At 37.3% G+C, this 10,832-nt stretch overlaps 1 long non-coding RNA gene and 3 other non-coding genes across 5 annotated transcripts; all 4 read right to left on the bottom strand.

Annotated features, from left to right (window-relative positions):
* Positions 1-417: 417 nt before the first annotated feature.
* Positions 418-491, bottom strand: trnat-cgu. Its single transcript has one exon. It is a non-coding gene; the product is annotated as a tRNA-Thr (tRNA).
* Positions 492-2,092: 1,601 nt separating this feature from the next.
* Positions 2,093-2,166, bottom strand: trnat-cgu. The gene has a single exon. It is a non-coding gene; the product is annotated as a tRNA-Thr (tRNA).
* A 587-nt stretch (positions 2,167-2,753) lies between these two features.
* Positions 2,754-2,827, bottom strand: trnat-cgu. Its single transcript has one exon. It is a non-coding gene; the product is annotated as a tRNA-Thr (tRNA).
* A 3,839-nt stretch (positions 2,828-6,666) lies between these two features.
* On the bottom strand, positions 6,667-9,962 carry LOC105357973. Of its 2 annotated transcripts, none has more exons than XR_002873853.1 (6): positions 9,629-9,962; positions 8,657-8,885; positions 8,369-8,528; positions 8,074-8,163; positions 7,820-7,976; positions 6,667-7,138 (listed from the first exon to the last, which is right to left on the bottom strand). It is a non-coding gene; the product is annotated as an uncharacterized LOC105357973 (long non-coding RNA). The 2 variants fall into 2 exon arrangements; XR_002873854.1 differs by having other exon boundaries at positions 8,074-8,154.
* Positions 9,963-10,832: the final 870 nt, after the last annotated feature.

Here is a 10,832-nt window from a genome sequence, read left to right as displayed (position 1 = left end):
ATTAAGGGCATTTGTAAAGATATTTTTGCCATGATTCTGTATGGACAAAAACAATAAAATTAGAAATTGCTTAGTTAGAGGCACTGCTGGGATTTGGACCCAGGATCTCCTGTTTACTAGACATGCCCTTTAACCATCTAAGCCACAGCACCTGACTTATGATGCTGAAAATCGCCATTAAAATAAAAAACAATATACCTTCTTCTGGTTTGGTTTATCTTACCAATTCTAAAAAAAATGTCCCCTGTTTTCTAAAGGTTTTTATGTTTTCTAAGTGATAAATTTGGATGAGATTAAGGAAAAACCATCCTGAACATAACCTTGTTGCTATAAGACCATTTGTAAACATATTTTTGCCATGATTCTATTCCAGTTTTAAGCATTGACAAACAATAAACTTAGAGTTTGCTTAGTTAGAGACACTGCTGGGATTTGGACCCAGGATCTCCTGTTTACGAGACAGGCGCTTTAACCAGCTAAGCCACAGCGCCTGGGTTAGTTGATCTAAACCACAAAAATAAAAAGCAAAAAAACAGTTTTGTGTAGTTTTAGAAACCAATTTTTAAAGAATTGTCCCCTGCTTTCCAAGGGTTTTTATGCTTTGGTCATCGATGTACTTGAAAATAATTAAAGAAAAATCATCTAGAACATTTCTGTCTTGTAAAGCTGACCATTTGCAAATATATTTTTGTCATGATTCTATTCCAGTTTTTAGCATGGACAAACAGTAAACTTAGAAATTGCTAGGTTAGAGGCACTGCTGGGATTTGGACCCAGGATCTCCTGTTTACTAGACAGGCGCTTTAACCAGCTAAGCCACAACGCCTGACTTATGGTGCTGAAATTCGCCAAAAAATAAAAAGCAATCTACTTTAATCTGGAATGGTTTATCTTACCTATTCTAAAGAAATGTCACATGTTTTCTCAATGTTTTTATGTTTTCTCATGAATGTACTTGAAAGGAAATAATGGTAAAATCTTCTAGACCATTTGTATCTTGCTATTAAAGGCATTTGTAAAGATATTTTTGCCATGATTCTGTATGGACAAACAATAAACTTAGAGTTTGCTTAGTTAGAGGCACTGCTGGGATTTGGACCCAGGATCTCCTGTTTACTAGACAGGCGCTTTAACCAGCTAAGCCACAACGCCTGCTTCAGTCTATCTAAACCACAAAAATAAAAAGCAAAAAAAACATTTTTGTGTAGTTTTAGACACCAATTTTTAAAGAATTGTCCCCTGCTTTCCAAGGGTTTTTATGCTTTGGTCATCGATGTACTTGAAAATAATTAAAGAAAAATCATCTAGAACATTTCTATCTTGTAAAGCTGACCATTTGTAAATATATTTTTGCCATGATTCTATTCCAGTTTTTAGCATGGACAAACAATAAACTTAGAGTTTGCTTAGTAAGAGGCACTGCTGGGATTTGGAACCAGGATCTCCTGTTTACTAGACAGGCGCTTTAACCAGCTAAGCCACAGTGCCTGACTTATGGTGCTGAAATTCGCCAAAAAATAAAAAGCAATCTACTTTATTCTGGAATGGTTTATCTTACCTATTCTAAAGAAATGTCACATGTTTTCTCAAGGTTTTTATGTTTTCTCATGAATGTACTTGAAAGGAAATAATGGTAAAATCTTCTGGACCATTTGTATCTAGTTATTAAGGGCATTTGTAAACATATTTTTGCCATGATTCTATTCCAGTCTTAAGCATGGACAAACAATAAACTTAGAGTTTGCTTAGTTAGAGGCACTGCTGGGATTTGGACCCAGGATCTCCTGTTTACTAGACATGCCCTTTAACCATCTAAGCCACAGCACCTGACTTATGATGCTGAAAATCGCCATTAAAATAAAAAACAATATACCTTATTCTGGTTTGGTTTATCTTACCAATTCTAAAAAAAATGTCCCCTGTTTTCTAAAGGTTTTTATGTTTTCTAAGTGATAAATTTGGATGAGATTAAGGAAAAACCATCCTGAACATAACCTTGTTGCTATAAGACCATTTGTAAACATATTTTTGCCATGATTCTATTCCAGTTTTAAGCATTGACAAACAATAAACTTAGAGTTTGCTTAGTTAGAGGCACTGCTGGGATTTGGACCCAGGATCTCCTGTTTACGAGACAGGCGCTTTAACCAGCTAAGCCACAGCGCCTGCTTCAGTCTACCTAAACCACAAAAATAAAAAGCAAAAAAACATTTTTGTGTAGTTTTAGACACCAATTTTTAAAGAATTGTCCCCTGCTTTCCAAGGGTTTTTATGCTTTGGTCATCGATGTACTTGAAAATAATTAAAGAAAAATCATCTAGAACATTTCTATCTTGTAAAGCTGACCATTTGTAAATATATTTTTGCCATGATTCTATTCCAGTTTTTAGCATGGACAAACAATAAACTTAGAGTTTGCTTAGTAAGAGGCACTGCTGGGATTTGGACCCAGGATCTCGTGTTTACTAGACAGGCGCTTTAACCAGCTAAGCCACAGCGCCTGACTTATGGTGCTGAAATTCGCCAAAAAATAAAAAGCAATCTACTTTATTCTGGAATGGTTTATGTTACCTATTCTAAAGAAATGTCACATGTTTTCTCAAGGTTTTTATGTTTTCTCATGAATGTACTTGAAAGGAAATAATGGTAAAATCTTCTAGACCATTTGTATCTTGCTATTAAAGGCATTTGTAAAGATATTTTTGCCATGATTCTGTATGGACAAACAATAAACTTAAAGTTTGCTTAGTTAGAGGCACTGCTGGGATTTGGACCCAGGATCTCCTGTTTACGAGACAGGCGCTTTAACCAGCTAAGCCACAACGCCTGCTTCAGTCTATCTAAACCACAAAAATAAAAAGCAAAAAAACATTTTTGTGTAGTTTTAGAAACCAATTTTTAAAGAATTGTCCCCTGCTTTCCAAGGGTTTTTATGCTTTGGTCATCGATGTACTTGAAAATAATTAAAGAAAAATCATCTAGAACATTTCTATCTTGTAAAGCTGACCATTTGTAAATATATTTTGCCATGATTCTATTCCAGTCTTAAGCATGGACAAACAATAAACTTAGCGTTTGCTTAGTAAGAGGCACTGCTGGGATTTGGACCCAGGATCTCCTGTTTACTAGTCAGGCGCTTTAACCAGCTAAGCCACAGCGCCTGACTTATGGTGCTGAAATTCGCCAAAAAATAAAAAGCAACCTAATTTTTTCTGGTATGTTTTGTCTCACCAATTCTAAAGAAATGTCACATGTTTTCTCAAGGTTTTTATGTTTTCTCATGAATGTACTTGAAAGGAAATAATGGTAAAATCTTCTAGACCATTTGTATCTTGCTATTAAGGGCATTTGTAAAGATATTTTTGCCATGATTCTGTATGGACAAAAACAATAAACTTAGAGTTTGCTTAGTTAGAGGCACTGCTGGGATTTGGAACCAGGATCTCCTGTTTACTAGACAGGCGCTTTAACCAGCTAAGCCACAACGCCTGGGGGGTATCCCAGGAAGCATGTCTTAACTACCCTGACTTTAAGCCTGAACTCTGGCTTAAATCCGCCTGAACTTGCTTACTGTGGGTATGTCGGTTTCAAAAGGCCGGATAAGATTTAGCGTAATTACGCACGACTTGGTAACCCTTGGTTAATGCACGTGCACGGCAAGTACATGAAGGCATTCTCAATGGGTCGCAGATTTTTGGAGTCAACATGGAAACGCGTGGAGAAAAAAAGAGAGCGGTATACGTCCTTCGCAAAAGTAATACAGCTGCATCACCAAAAGAAAGGTTTTCTGCATGGAGAAAAAGATCGGACAAAGTAAAAGCATTTCTATAACATTAAAATGCAGGTGAAAGGAGCCATCATTAAGCTGAGAAAACAGAAAGAAAAAATGCGAGAAATTGCTACAGTATTAGGAGGGGCAAAATCAACAGTTTTGTACATCCTGAGAAAGAAAGAAAACACTGGTGAACTCAGCAACACAAAAAGACCTGGACGTCCACAGAAGACAACAGCGGTGGATGATCACAGAATCCTTTCCATGGTGAAGAGGAACCCGTTCACAACAGCCAACCAAGTGAACAACACTCTCCAGGAGGTCTAAATGAAGTCCTTACCTTTAAAATAATTAAAGAAAAAAGAAAGTCTATTCATCCTGGTTTAAAAACTCTGTCCACTTTTCTCTTTTCAGACCCCAATGTTTTAATGCTTATCTCTTTCTTTTTCAGTTAATCTGTCATTCGTATCTCTCCCTTCCTCATTTTAAAACAGCAAACAAAGGTTTCACAAATCAGAAACTATGTTTTAATGCATTCTTTACTATCTTAATCATAATTCAATCCAGGTTTGAGCAGTCTTGGTCCAGCGGTTTTTGAACAGGACCCGGTCTAAGGGGATCTTAGTGCGGAAAGAACAGTGGAATTTTCCTTTAGTGCACTCGCGAATCGGAAGCTCTGAATCGGAAGCCAACTTCAGCGTCGTTGATAACTATGTGTTATTTTTAAGTTGAGTGAACTCAAAAAAATGATTTATCTTAACTGAAGCAAATAATTAAGTTAGATCAATGTAAATATTTTATCTTTCCAACATCCAAAGGTGGTCTTATCACCCTCTCACGGTGGAAAAAGTATTATCTGAGCTTCTGCATCCACTAAATCATCTTCAAATGGACACGCTATGCTCTGTCACCTCTCTGAAACCAACTAACCGTCAACTAAACCTGCTCCAGACCAGGTTATGTTCAGAGCATGAGTTGCTATGGCAACTTAACATACCCTGAAACAAACCTCAGTTTTTGGAACTGAGGTCATCCACTTCCTTAGCTTCAAACTTACCGTGGCAACTCACATAACCTGCTTTCTCCCTGGTATAGTCTATTAAAAACGCAAAAAAATAAATAAACCTAAAAACAACAACTTTATACAGCAATTTAAAAGAAATGCCACCTGTTTTCTAATGGGTTTCATGTTTTCTCATCCATGTATTTGAAAGACAATTAAGAAAAATCATCTAGAACATTAATATGTTGCTATTAAGGGCATTTGTAAATATATTTTGCCATGAGTCTATTTTAGTTTTTAGCATGTACAGACAAAAAAAAAAGTTGGTTGAGTAAGAGGCACTGCTGGGATTTGGACCCAGGATCTCCTGTTTACTAGACAGCTAAGCCACAGTGCCTGACTTTTTTTGCTAAAATTACAAAAAACAAAACAAAAAATATATATATATTTTTGTGTTGTTTTAGCATTGACAGACATACAAAAGGGCTTCTTTCCCGAAGAGGGATTGCAGGTAAACTAACCCAGAATCTCCAATTTACCAATCAGGTGTTCCAAGCAGCTAAGCCCTAGTGCCTAACAGAAAATTATCAAAATGTTTTTTTCACAACTGCTGAAATCATTGAAAAATAATTTTTATTGTTTTCATACATAAACATTTTTAAGGAATTTTATCTGTTTTCCAATGGTTTTTATGTTTTCTTATAAATGTATTTGAAAAAAATGAAGTAAAAATCAACATTTATAGAGTTTTTGGTCAAAAGAAAATATGTGTATAGGAAAATAGTAAGGTTAAATAACGGAGAATAAAATAAGAACAGACAATTGTATATGTAGAATCAGATCAACCACAAATGCAGCCACAGAGTAAAAAGGGCCTTTTCCCTCAGTCCCAATAAATGAGATTAAACCAGTGAATAACAGTGTACTTTGCAGATAAAAGCCCTAAAGATCTGAAAGGAAAAAAGCTCTAATGTGTATTACCCATATGTTGATTTGTATGACTTTGCTCTAATCTGATTCCCCATTTTGTTTCTCATCTTGTAGAGTGTCTTCAGCATCAGTATTTAATCAGTTTGCTAAAAAAGCAAACAAAAGACAGCATGGTTTAAACAGGAAAACGGAGTTTAATCATTTATTTTGCTGTGTGATGTTTAAATGATTGAACTTTAGCAATAAAACCTTAAGGAAACCAAACTGACCCAAGGATGTGGAATTTTCAATTTTTTAATCTCACAAAAAAAAAGAGTGTGCAATACTCCTTTTGCTGATTTTCAGTTCCAGCTCATGAAATTCATCCTCTATACACATGATGCTGTTTTTTTCTTACAAATGGCATTGATTCCATTTAAAAACTTACTGATTATGATGAATGAGTTAAAGTCTTTTTATTTGCTGTAGCTCAAGCCCCCCCCCCCCCCCCCCCCCCCAAAACTCCTTACTCTTCATATAAAATGATTGGCCATGGTATTGGTTTAATTATGTCCAATTGGATTCAAATTTACCTTTTTCAGTTGTTTCTAATAAAAAAAGAATTACTGCTGGTCTTCATTTGAAACATTACAAAATGATGTAGTCTGAACTTGTACCTTGTTCCAACTGCCCTTACTGTAAGTGTAAGTGAAAAATGGACAAAGGCACTACGACAGCATCACTTGTATGCTATGAGTGCGTGTAACCTTCATTGACCTTACAAATACTTTACAATACATTTACCACCCGCACGGTAAATATACGTTTCATTTTCATGACTACGGGAGCAGACCACAAAAATTCAACCACTGCAGCAGATCTGTTGGAGCAGGAAAACAGCTAAAACATCCAGAACAGTGACCTTCAAGGACCAGGATGGGAGACCACTGATATACAGTAACAGTAAAAACAAAACTAAAAATGTAAATGCTTTACACTTTATTTGGGCAGCACCATCATCAGTACAGCATTTGAATTGTGGTAGCAGTATTACACATTTTTTAAAATATTAAATGCATTAAGTACATGAACCGTGGCGTACTAAATGTGGCTGACATGATGGTAAAGAAAACTTCCAGATTTTAAACAACAAACACACTGACATCACTGCTGAGGTACAAGGAAAAAAACAAGATTATGTAACCACGTAAAAAAGTACCTGATAAAAACATTCTCTGAAACTTGCAGCCTACCAAATCCATGAACCAATTTGAGAACCAAATTAAGATAAAAAATAAGAAAAAAGATGGAAGAGAAACCAGTCCGCATACTGTAGATCATAGCAGTGGCCTTAGAACCTGTTCTGGCCCTACATTTGTTGACAACGGCTTTCTTGAGCTTGGCCTCTTCAATTTGTTCCCAACCAGGTAGAGTGGCACATCTTAGGACATCAGCTGTAAGACAAGAACATTAAAATCTGGCATGAGTAAATTGATAATAGACCGCACATAACAAACAAAGATAACACTTCAAACTAGAAGCAAACTGTAGTTTTATAAAAGCAGCTGCATAATGCTACCATAAGATTACATTTCTGTCATCCCTTAAAGCAGCCACACGTCGCTTGAGAGGACATCTGTTTCAGTTAAAAGAATTGAAATGCAGCATACTATGGGCATTAACTATTTAACAAATAACTAAGAAAACTTCATAAAGCCACCCTTTAAATTGTATTTTATATTTCTTTTACTGTGACACAATCTTGCTATTTAAATCAAATTACCCCAAAATAAGGATTTTTCACAGCTAAATTTTAGGTTAGCCAGGGCTGCTCATTCCTGGTCCTTGGGATCTATCACCCTGCCTGTTTTCTAGATCTCCAAGCCCTGCTAGCTGTTGATCAGCTCAACCAGATGTCTCCATATTCTGACTGGATGAACACACCTGGTCCAGGTAATCAGCAGCAAGCAATTCAGGGAGAGCTGGAAAGCAGGCAGGCTGGTAGATCTCAAGGACCAGGGATGAGCAGCCCTGAGTTAGATTAATACAAGATTAATTAGAATAATTAACTGCAGGTCATGATTATCTAACCACACCCAAAAATGAATCGCATGACAGCACTCATAAATATGTACCTTTGCAGAAACTCCAGGGTTGAAGCCAGCTCAGTTGGATAATGACTGTTAAAGCAGAAGTAGCTTCTGAACATCAGGCACAGTGCTGCAATGTTGTTGTGTACGATGGAGCGGTCCCAACTGAGCATGAACCTCCTTGGGGAAAAGCAAGACTGTCCTAAAGACAGAACAATGGATAAAGTAAACATGTCACTCATGTACAGTGTACAAAGACAAAACCTTTAGAATAATTTAACATTTGAAACTTTACTTACCACATACAATAACAGTTGGAGTCAACGGCACCTGCTGCAGCTGGACCTCGTCTGCATCTTCTACAAGAACATGGCATCCTCCTCATTAAACTAGCAGAGCAGAAGAAAGAGCATCTCTTTAACATCTCATCTCTTCTGAGCAGCCACTCTGCTCTCCCTGCATCATCTGCAGCCTTTTAGAGTTTGGAAAAACGTCTTGCTTTCATCATTTCTGCAACAAGAGTGCAAACCATTTCTTTCCTTAGTCTTGGGCCAGGTCTCTTTCCCCTCTGCACAAATTCCTCAGAAAACTTACTCCATGGAATTTCAAAGCTGTCCTCCCAGTCAATGTACGTACAGTCCTTGGCTTCTGGAAGATGTGGATGACGAACTCCTCGGTGACTATAACAAAAGTGACGATGATTGTGTTGGTGAGGTCTCAACAGATGATGATGTGCTGTTCTCTGGCGTTTGGTCTGCAACAAAAAACAAACAAACAGTATAAGTGTATTAAGTTTACACTGTACTGTCAGTGTGTTACCCATTCATATTCATATCCACTTCCGTGCATTACAAAAACTCATTTGTAATGTTTGAGACTCACATTTAAATTTCCAGAAAGCAAGACGTTTCCGGGCTTGAAGAGGTCTCAAAGCTGGCAGCAAGTCAGCCTCTTCTATGAATCGTAGATCGTCATACAACTCCATTTATTCCAATGGACTGCAAGTGTTCTTCCAGGATGTCTTTTGTGGCTCTGGTAGGACCTCCATAATGGCAGTGTGGAGGAACATGGGTTCTGATTCACTCATTTTCACATGTAGAATTTAGATCACCTTGAATCAGAGAGGGTGAAAAAAAAAACGTGTACACACATTTTATACAGCACAAAGTAAGATCTGGATAGGTTTTTAAATATGATTTATATGATTCACTAAAATCCTCGTACATATCAGTGTTGACATTTGTTGGCTTAGCTACATCTGTGCTCTCTAAACATCTCCACCACTGACAGAGGGCTGAGAACATGTTTCCTTAATATGCATACTTAAATTTTCAGATTATGATTTCTAGACATGTGAGCAGTTAATGATGACTTTACTTTAAACACACGTCCATGACCAGTTTCAAAAGATGACGTCACATGCCAGGCCAAACGTCTGCAAGATGATCTTTTAAACAAGAAAAGGCCTTTAGCTTAAAAATGCATATAGAGTGAAACTGCACATTTTGAAGTTTGCAATAATGGAAATGGTCTGTGGTGTCGTCATACTGTGAATGGGACGAACCCTGCAGACCCTAACTGAAGAGCAAAATGTCTTCCAACAGTTACAGTTACTCACGCGTTTGGAAAAATATCGATGCTCATTCCTGTAAACTCTGCACCGCAAATAACAATTCAATATGTCTATTTTTTATTACAAAATGTACAAGTTATCCTTTTTAAAATTTAATAATTACTTATACAGCCAAAGCCACCGCGAATAGCCCAGACGTCTGCATTACTGGCGGAGCTAGCTTAAAACACCTTTAGCATTCAACTGAGTTAAGAGTTGGAGGACAGAAATCGCAAACTTACCGTTCAAACTTCAAAGATTTTACTTGAATCTTTTCTAGACAAGCAAAAAAAGGGTTGGAGATTCATCCCACGGATTATTAAAACGCAGAAAAAATACGACAAGCGCTCGTCAAAAGTCTATCGTTCTCTGCACTTCTCCCGCTTGCAGATTCCGGCCCGTTGGTGACGTCAACCACTGAGTTTTCCCTCCCACTGTGATCAACCAATCAGAAATCTGTGTCAAGTGAGGCTGTGATACAGTTTAAAATTCAAATCGCGTTACTCCAGGCTTCTGTTTGTTCAATATGATGCAGACTAAGATCAAGAAAAAAGAAAATATTTTCAGCTTGTAAGGCTGCATGATACGACGGAGTTTTAGGGCCACGGTGAGGAAAAAAAATTCTGGCCAACATGACGAGATTAAAGTCGTCGTGTCGACTTTAATCTCGTCATGACGAGAAAAAACTCGACACAAAGTTTCGAGAAAAAACTCGTCCTGTCGAGATAAAAGTCGAAATAAAGTTTCGAGATTAAAGTCGCAATGTTGCGCGACAGCTGTGAAGCTGAGTCTTTCAGGAGTATTCAGTGTTATGGCTAATGTTAGTGAGCTAGTGGCTTTGTATTTAAGAGTTTACGACAGAGTTTTATGGCCACCAAAAAAAAGATTTTATTAGGAGATAAAAACTCGTAAATTTACGGGAAAAAAGTCATAGATTAACAAGGAGAAAACCCCGAAGTTGTCTGTTTATCGGAGCATCGCTTGAAGATGAAATATGTGGAGCCTTTTGTGAAGCTTTATTTCCGGATTATAGGTTTAAAACAAAGAGATTCTGAGTCTTTTGGCGACTCAAAATCAGATTATTTTCTGTGTAGCAGTCTTGCCAGGGTTCGGTGTCAGTAAAGCGGACTTTCATATGTAAAATAAGGAGCTCAGAGACACGTTTGGGTGTAGAGGATCGCTGCAGCCTTTATTCTCCCTTTCATTCACATATCCTGAAGTTCATCTGTCACATTACGTCATGAACCTGTCATCCAAACACCAATGCGGAAGTAAACAGTGATACATACGCCCCCTCCTGCAGATGAAGCGACCCGTTTGATCATTAAAAAACAAAGATGAATGAAAATAGTCTTTTATATTAGCATTACAACGTTGAAAAAGGCAAAAAGTGTTTTTCCTCCAGACGGAAGCATCACACAAAAATAGAGATCTGGTCTTTGGTGG

The sequence above is a fragment of the Oryzias latipes genome, chromosome 9, assembly GCF_002234675.1.
Source record: "Oryzias latipes chromosome 9, ASM223467v1".
NCBI lineage: Eukaryota > Metazoa > Chordata > Actinopteri > Beloniformes > Adrianichthyidae > Oryzias > Oryzias latipes.
This window is presented reverse-complemented; position numbering and strand designations above follow the sequence as displayed.